Source organism: Saccoglossus kowalevskii, unplaced genomic scaffold (genome assembly GCF_978046115.1).
Source record: "Saccoglossus kowalevskii unplaced genomic scaffold, keSacKowa6.1 SCAFFOLD_100, whole genome shotgun sequence".
NCBI classification, from domain to species: Eukaryota; Metazoa; Hemichordata; class Enteropneusta; family Harrimaniidae; genus Saccoglossus; species Saccoglossus kowalevskii.
In genome coordinates, this window is record NW_028188636.1 from 180,207 (window position 1) to 188,954 (window position 8,748).

The 8,748-nt window shown below is 39.1% G+C and overlaps 1 long non-coding RNA gene across 1 annotated transcript; it reads right to left on the minus strand.

Annotated features, from left to right (window-relative positions):
* Positions 1 to 966: 966 nt before the first annotated feature.
* On the minus strand, positions 967 to 6,085 carry LOC146726058 (uncharacterized). The gene is made up of 2 exons (XR_014928672.1): positions 4,684 to 6,085; positions 967 to 1,211 (listed from the first exon to the last, which is right to left on the minus strand). It is a non-coding gene; the product is annotated as an uncharacterized LOC146726058 (long non-coding RNA).
* Between the last annotated feature and the right edge of the window lie 2,663 nt (positions 6,086 to 8,748).

The following is an 8,748-nucleotide window of genomic DNA, read 5'->3' on the forward strand; positions in this document are numbered from 1 at the left end:
TTAATCAGGACACAAACCAGGACGTCATTGGCTGATGAATAAAATACAAGAATTGCGTCAACAGTGGATCATATACACTTACAAGGACATGTGCTTAGAAATTGTATGCTCTGTGCATGACTATGTTTATTATAAGTTGAAATGTAAAGCTGTGTTTAAATTCTATCTTGGGAAGTGTTTTTTCAATAATTTGAAAATGTTTATTGAAACTAAAATGAATCAACATTGTTAATTAAAAAAATAGTTTTGTTTGAAACTTGTCAATTGATTGTTAATAGATTAGTAAATATACCTGACAATGGATACCAACATACCACTGGTGATATGTACATTGCTTTTGCCCAATTGGCACCTTTTTGTGTTAAATTATTCAATTAACAGCTTGAATAATATGTTCTACAGTAGTACTATGCACCATTCATTTTTAGTTTGTTAAAATAATGAAACAAATAATTTGTGTTTATTAATTAACTAATATTTTCCCACATTTGAATGTAATTATTTCTCTGGAACCCCTGTCATATGAATTACTGTAGTAATGACCTGCAAGTTAAAAAAAGAGATGAAGGTGTTTTAAATACATTGATCTGTGTCAAAATAATAAGGTATTTACTAGTAGTTCATTACTGGGATGGGGAATAGTTGTAAATTTAAAAGAAAATTAGTTTCATTACGTTTACATAAACCTTATTTTGCATATACCATAAATTTCATTTATTTAGCGATTTTGAAAATGTTCAGCAATTAGTCTGTCATGTGGCACTTGCGTGTGAAACTTCATATATTCAATTGTGTATTTCCTGACTTTTGAATGCTGTAAAACTATTTAATTTAACTGACATTTAATTTTAATGTTTTGATGTTTTTAGCATGTTCACTGTGTTTTAATTTCTTGTCAAGGAAATATTGAATTTTATTGTTATTTTACATGTTCACAACACAACACAACACAACTCAACTCGAACATAGATCATAAATTACTTTAATTTGGAAAAGTTTGTGAATTTGCAAAAAATGGTGCTTTCTCATCACCATAATTATATAACAATTCTGCCCCTTCTGGTATGTAATATTTGGAAATCATAACCACACACGGCCTGTCATTAATCTTCAGTTGTTTTGTGACAATGTTGGAATGCTTTTTGGAATGGTTCAGGAAAAAGGTAATTCCACTTGTTTCCCACATCTTCTTTTCACTGTGTGGATTTATTCTGAAAATATATGGCCATGATGATATTAACATGAGAGAGTGAGTGAGTGAGTGAATGAAGGTGAGGGTGGGTGAGTGAGTGAAGATGAGGACAAGTGAGTGAAGATGAGGGCGAGTGAGGGTAAGTGAATGAAGGTGAGGGTGGGTGAGGGTGAGTGAGTGAGTGAATGAAGGTGATGGTGGGTGAGTGAGTGACGGTGTGTGGATGAGGGTGAGTGATTGAAGGTGAGGGTGGGTGAGTGAGTGAAGATGAGGGCAGTGAGTGAAGATGAGGGTGAGTGAATGAAGGTGAGGGTGGGTGAGGGTGAGTGAGGGTGGGTGAGGGTGAGTGAGTGTGAGTGAATGAAGGTGAGGGTGGGTGAGTGAGTGAGGGAGTGAAGATGAGGGCGAGTGAGAAAAGGTGAGGGTGAGTGAGTGAAGGTGTGTGGATGAGGGTGAGTGATTGAAGGTGAGGGTGAGTGATTGAAGGTGAGAGTGAGTTAGAGAAGACGAGTGAGTGAAGATGAGGGTGGGTGATTCAAGGAGAGAGTGAGTTAGAGAAGGCGAGTGAGTGAAGGGTGAGTGAGAGTGATTGAGTGAAGGTGAACGAGTGAGTGAAGGTGTGTGAGTGAAGGAGAGGGTGAGTGAAGGTGAGCGAGTGAGTGAAGGTGTGTGAGTGAAGGTGGGTGAGTGAGTGAAGGTGAGGCTGATGGAAGTGAAGCTGAGGGTGAGTGTGTGAGTGAAGGTAAGGGTGAGGGTGGGTGAGTGAGTGAGTGAAAGTGTGTGACTGAAGGTGAGTGAGTGAGTGAATGAGGGTGAGTGAAGATGAGACTGAGGGTGAGTGAGTAAGTAAAGCTGAGGGTGAGTGAGTGGGAGTAAAGACGAGTGAGTGAAGGTGAGTGAGTGGCTGAAGATGGGAGTGAGTTAGAGAAGGTGAGTGAGTGAAGACGAGGGTGAGTGAATGGAGGTGTGGATGAGAGTAAGTGAAGATAAGGGGGAGTGAAGGTAAGGGTGAGTGAATGAAGGTGAGTGAGTGAGTGAGCGAAGGTGAGCGAGTGAGTGAGCGAAGGTGAGAGTGAGTTAGAGAAGGCGAGTGAGTGAAGGTAAGGGTGAGTGAGAGTGAGTGAGTGAAGGTGAGTGAGTGAGTGAAGGTGTGTGAGTGAAGGAGAGGGTGAGTGAAGGTGAGCGAGTGAGTGAAGGTGTGTGAGTGAAGGTGGGAGTGGGTGAGTGAGTGAAGGTGAGGCTGATGGAAGTGAAGCTGAGGGTGAGTGTGTGAGTGAAGGTGAGGGTGGGTGGGTGTGTGAGTGAGTGAGTGAGTGAAAGTGTGTGAATGAATGAGGGTGAGTGAGTGAGTGAGTGAATGAGGGTGAGTGAAGATGAGACTGAGGGTGAGTGAGTAAGTAAAGCTGAGGGTGAGTGAGTGGGAGTAAAGATGAGTGAGTGAAGGTGAGTGAGTGGGTGAAGATGGGAGTGAGTTAGAGAAGGTGAGTGAGTGAAGACGAGGGTGAGTGAATGGAGGTGTGGATGAGAGTGAGTGAAGATAAGGGGGAGTGAATGAAGGTGAGTGAGTGAGTGAGCGAAGGTGAGCGAGCGAGTGAGTGAGTGAGTGAAGGCGAGTGAGTGAAGATGAGGGCGAGTGAGTAAATGAAGATGAGGGTGAGTGAGTGAGGGAGTGAAGATGAGGGCGAGTGAGAAAAGGTGAGGGTGAGTGAGTGAAGGTGTGTGGATGAGGGCGAGTGATTGAAGGTGAGAGTGAGTTAGAGAAGACGAGTGAGTGAAGATGAGGGTGGGTGATTGAAGGAGAGAGTGAGTTAGAGAAGGCGAGTGAGTGAAGGTAAGGGTGGGTGGGTGAGTGAGTGAGTGAAGGTGAGCGAGTGAGTGAAGGTGTGTGAGTGAAGGTGAGGCTGATGGAAGTGAAGCTGAGTGTGAGTGAAGGTGAGGGTGGGTGGGTGAGTGAGTGAGTGAAAGTGTGTGACTGAAGGTGAGTGAGTGAATGAGGGTGAGTGAGTGAGTGAATGAGGGTGAGTGAAGATGAGACTGAGGGTGAGTGAGTAAGTAAAGCTGAGGGTGAGTGAGTGGGAGTAAAGATGAGTGAGTGAAGGTGAGTGGGTGAAGATGGGAGTGAGTTAGAGAAGGTGAGTGAGTGAAGACGAGGGTGAGTGAATGGAGGTGTGGATGAGAGTGAGTGAAGATAAGGGGGAGTGAAGGTAAGGGTGAGTGAATGAAGGTGAGTGAGTGAGCGAAGGTGAGCGAGTGAGTGAGTGAAGGTGAGAGTGAGTTTGAGAAGGCGAGTGATTGAAGATGAGGGCGAGTGAGTAAATGAAGATGAGGGTGAGTGGGTGAAGGAGTGAGTGAGTGAAGGTAAAGGTAAGTTAGTGAAGGTAAGGGTGAGTGAGTGAGTGGGTGAGGTGAGTGAGTGAAGGTGAGGCTGAGGATGGGTGAATGAAGGTGAGGGTGGGTGAATGAAGGTGAGCATGAAGGTGAGTGGGTGAGAGTGAGTGAATGAAGGTGAGTGAGTGAGTGAGTGAGTGAATGAAGATGAGTGAAGGTGAGAAAGTGAGTGAAGGTGAGGCTGAGGGAGTAAAGCTGAGTGGGTGAGGGTGAGTGAGTGAAGATGTGTGTGTGAGTGAGTGAAAGGGTTAATTGATGCGTCATTTGAGTATGACAGTGAATGGATGGGTGGGTGGTTGGTTGGATGGATGTGTTTATATATACAACAGTGAGTCAATCTGTTGGTGAGCGAATGGGTGCTTGAGTTGGCAAGTGTGTAATGAGTAAGTTGATATAATGTACATATGACTGAGTGAATTAACTAGATTTAGTGTTGATTAAGTGAGCGAATGAAGCTATCTTTGGGTTGACAAATCAGTGAGCTAGTGGTAAGGTGGGACAGTTAAGTTATAGCGTGTGCGAGTTAAAATGGGTTAATGAAATGTGGGCAAGTCAGAGAGAAATCAATGTTTCACTCAGCAAGTCATTTGGTTGGTGAGTTAATAATATATGTCTGATTGTTACTGAATTATTTCGTTGTTAAGTGGGTGAGTAGAAAGGAATTTATTAAACAATGAGTCACTCATTTAGTCAATCAGTTGAGAGTAATGAGTGAATTGCGGTTGACCTAATGAAAGGGTGGCTTGATAATGTAAGAGTTGTGGGTGAATTAGATTTAGTTGTGAGTGAGTTTGTTGGAGGATGATCAAATGGGTGGGTGAGTGAGTTTGTGTGCGAGTTTGTGTGTGTCAGTGGGTGGAGTGTTTGAGTTCAATGAATTGGGGTGGGAGAGGGTAAGCGAGTGCGTGAGAATGGGTGAATTGCCATTGTGCGTGTGTGTGTGTGTGTGTGTGAGCGAGCTAGTTGATAAGAGCGAGTGTGTGACAGCAAGTGCATAATTCATTTCATTAGTTTTACATTAAATTGTATGAAAGTAGTGTTACATATAACTACTAACACTAAGAAAATATTATGGCAAATATTGTGGCTGATTATATACTCACACCATGCCGGAATATTCCAGGTGATACATGCCACAACGTTCACCTGTTACCGCATACTGTCGTTCTAGTTGTTCAGCCTCTGCTCTGTCAATTATTTCTCCGTCGTACACCCCAATTATCTCATTTGCTTTTATATCTTGTTTTGCAAAGGCGCACTTTCCCGCTTCTCTAAAATCTCTGTTAACGACTTCAACCTTAATTTCAATGTAAACAAATATTGTTTTTTGTTTTGATTTCACTAGACTATTCTGGGGGTCTTTTAGTAAAAATCAAATTCAAAAATCGGCCCTCGAAATATATTTTCGATATAAAAACACTCTTTTATTACATGTACACTATACTAGTTACAAATAATTGTTAAATTAAACTATCATTGCCGCATATTACACAATATATAAAGCTAGCAACGATATCATTCTTTTTGATTTCTGAGAATGTCGAAAAGGGACCCTGTTATGAAGCATAATTTCTAGAACACTTGGGTGCCTCGCTTTTCCGTGAGTTTTACCAGTGATCCCCTGGGAAGATCATGTACCAAATCTTATCGTCATAATACATTAAACAACAAAATATCTATTCTATATACTGAACTGTTAGAGTTACGAGCATCGAGTTACGAAAACATTGAGTTACAAATATTACCACGCCCATATTTTATAAATCACGCCCCTTTTGCGAAACCACACCCAAATTGTAACTATGGCCAATCAACAGTTACTAGTAACAAAACTTCGCGTTATGGGCAACATACTTAATAGTTGAACGTTAAAAAAAATCATGCTGCCTGTAACTCGATGTTTGGTTAACTGTTACTTAAAGTTCAAGTTACTAAATGTGGACCTTCAACAACTAAAAATGTATTTTACCTGTAACTCGGAATTCTGTTGACTAGTTAATCGAGTTACAGTTTGGACGAGGTCTCACAAAAGTGGGTGTGGTTTCCAAAATGTAACTTTTTTTGTAATTCGATGTTCGTACTTCGATGTCCGTAACTCGAACAACTTAGCAGCTCTCTATATTCTAACACAAATAATGTATTCTTATTATTAACTCGTTGTCAGTTTTCCATGAGATAACACTCATGTATAATAGCATTTGATTCGTAAAACATGTTTAATTTACTCATTTATTTCCTATTTCGAATTCGAGATAGAAACTCCTATAATAAACAGAGTATTTTGTTATGAAAGTGTAACTCATTTTAATGAAAACATGGGTGAAAAGAAATGCTAAATAATTTCGGGACAAACTCGTTCAGGAATATACAGAGCAAGGAAGGATTCGTCAATTATGCTATGCAAACATATTTTGAAATTGCAAACGATTATGCATTGATTAAAATGAGCTACATGTGACATAGTAATTATATTTCAGTATAGCAACATGCACCCCATAACAATATATATAATCTCATTATAGTGAGATGTTAAATCATTATACTATGGATGTACAAAATATTAAACCATTACAAATACTAAGACTTTTATTCTAGATTGAGATATTCCCTCATTATCAGGAGAGAACTCGTCAAATTTAAATATAAAGGTGTGAACTTTCCACAGATGTGGATCTCCACGTTTAATATATTTTGCTTAATAACTCTGCTTATTTTTTTGTAATTACGTTCCGCATTGTACCTGTATATATTCATCCCATTTTTTTCGTTTCAAAAAGTGTTCTGTTTTTTCTTTAATAGACATCGAGGATTGTTCCCTTCTTAGCCGATGTTGCCGCATATTCAACCCGCGATAACCTCGCTTACCACCCGAGGTGACTGGCGATATGCCATTATGGACAAGTGTAACCTTGATTTGCTGTAAAATACCACATGTCAAATGAGATACAATTTATGATATAATTATAAAATTTAAACACCAGTGGAAGTTATGAAGGGTGACCCCTTGCCCATTTTTTTATTGTGTAATCTTTCCATTAGTAGTTATGTCAACGCATGTATTTTATTTCTTTATAGCTGACTAGTTTTAATCAATTGTCGTACTTTTAATCTGGTGTGTAGTTTCTTTACAAAACACAAATAATATATAAGACTGATCCCGAATTACACTAGCGTTTCACAATATTCCCTGCACATGTATAACCGATGTAAGCAATGTATAGTTTTCTGAATTTGTATAACGTTTACAATATTTATGTAACAAATCCAAACACAATGAAAAAAAGAAAGAAACTTGTCATTGTGAAATATTTCTCGTCTGTATTTCCTTAATTTGTGGTGATATGACAAATTCAATCATCGATCACCCGGCCACACAAAAGCACGTACCTTATGAAAACGAGTCTCACTAATCATTGACTGTGTCTGGCGATCATTTTTTGTCATTAATGATATAAAATTTTCATAATGAAAAAACAGCTCCTTTGATGTAATGATGTCACCAGGTTCTCGTGTGAAGCACAAATACTCCTCTACAAATAAGCTCAGAAATGGGCACTTGATTCCTATTTTTACTCCGTTGATGAGTTTGCGTACGTTGCCTTTGCTAGCCATCTTGAAATAATAAGACTCACTTGTCATGAATTTGACTGGGTGGAACGATTTGCGTAAAAATCAGAATGTGGGTGATAAATATACACGAGTATTCAATAAATAAATAAAATAAAATGTAATGTTACTACTATTCATGTGTATATATGTTCATTTTATTTTCTTCGCATAATAAATATATAAATGCAAATTCAATTAAAAACATAATTTTGCCTTCAATTTGTCACCCACTCTAGAAAGGATAATGGTTGTATACCTTTCACACGTGATTACATTCAGAACGACACACATAATTGAATGACCTTGGGTTTCAGAAACCACGGCATATAATTTCTGAAATGGTCTAATACATTCGCGTTCGTTCTCAACGCAATTTAAACACTGTTGCAAATTTCTATTTTGGTCTGCGTCACCTAGATGATGACCTATTTTTAGCACAACATCTACACGTGTGTACGACAAGAGACAAAAGTTGTCGCGTCCGTGCACCAGCACGTAATTACTTTTCAATTTAGCCACTCCACAGGACCGTTAGTTTACTAGTAAATGATCAAATATTTTTTTTTCAAATCAACATATTTGCAAACACACACACAACAGTGCGCAGAAAATTAGCTTTTATAAAATGAATAATAACCCGTTATGATAGTAACGAGGTCCGAACCGAATTAAAGATTATATATATATGTATATGTGCTGCAACATGCTCGGTAGTCAGTAGGCGCAAGTGGTCGCGCATTTTTGGGGGGCGCGACTGCCGCTCACTTCCCCGCTGGTAGTGGAACTTTGAATTCGGCTCGAACTCGAAGCGTTATAGTAGAGCCTACACATAATTTTTAAGATGGCACCTTGAAATAACATTCTTGTGTGTGTTACAGTAATGTATTTTGAGAAACTTGTCATAAAAATCACTTCTTTTAGAACAATTCCTTGGTACGCAATGATAAAAAAAATGCATTATTTAATTTCTCCAAAAAACAAATTTATGAAAAAAGAATCACTATAATTTGTCGAGTCGAGTGTGTGGTGACAATTCCGATTTGCTAAAGTTAGCTTCCATTATAATATTACCCAGACAAAGTTATCAGTCTAACAGTGAGTCAACTGGACCTGGGCTACTTTTAGACTTGATCAAATTGAACACCAGCTACTCCGTGCATAGGATGAAGTAAGACTACGAGAGATTTTCTGTAATATACATCGGCGAGGGCTTCATATCAGAAGAGTTCGACTAGGACTTAAAACTCCGTGACCAATCGTTGCCGTCGTATAAGGATCGGGAAAAATTAAGATCAAATAATGCATAACGCACTTACGAGCATTTTGAAAATCAGTAAAACAAATATCAATACACACTCGTTCACTCATCCTGTAGAAATTTGCAAGTAATCACTTTTATACGAAAATGAAGTCCATCTCCTAACGTTGATGTTCACGAAAGTGTCCTACGGTTGACCGATCATGACCTTGTATTTGTTATCAAAATAATTGGTCACGTCAACATATGGTTGTGACGTTGTTTTCTATTTGCTTGGCTAAATACGTCCATGCAACGAAAT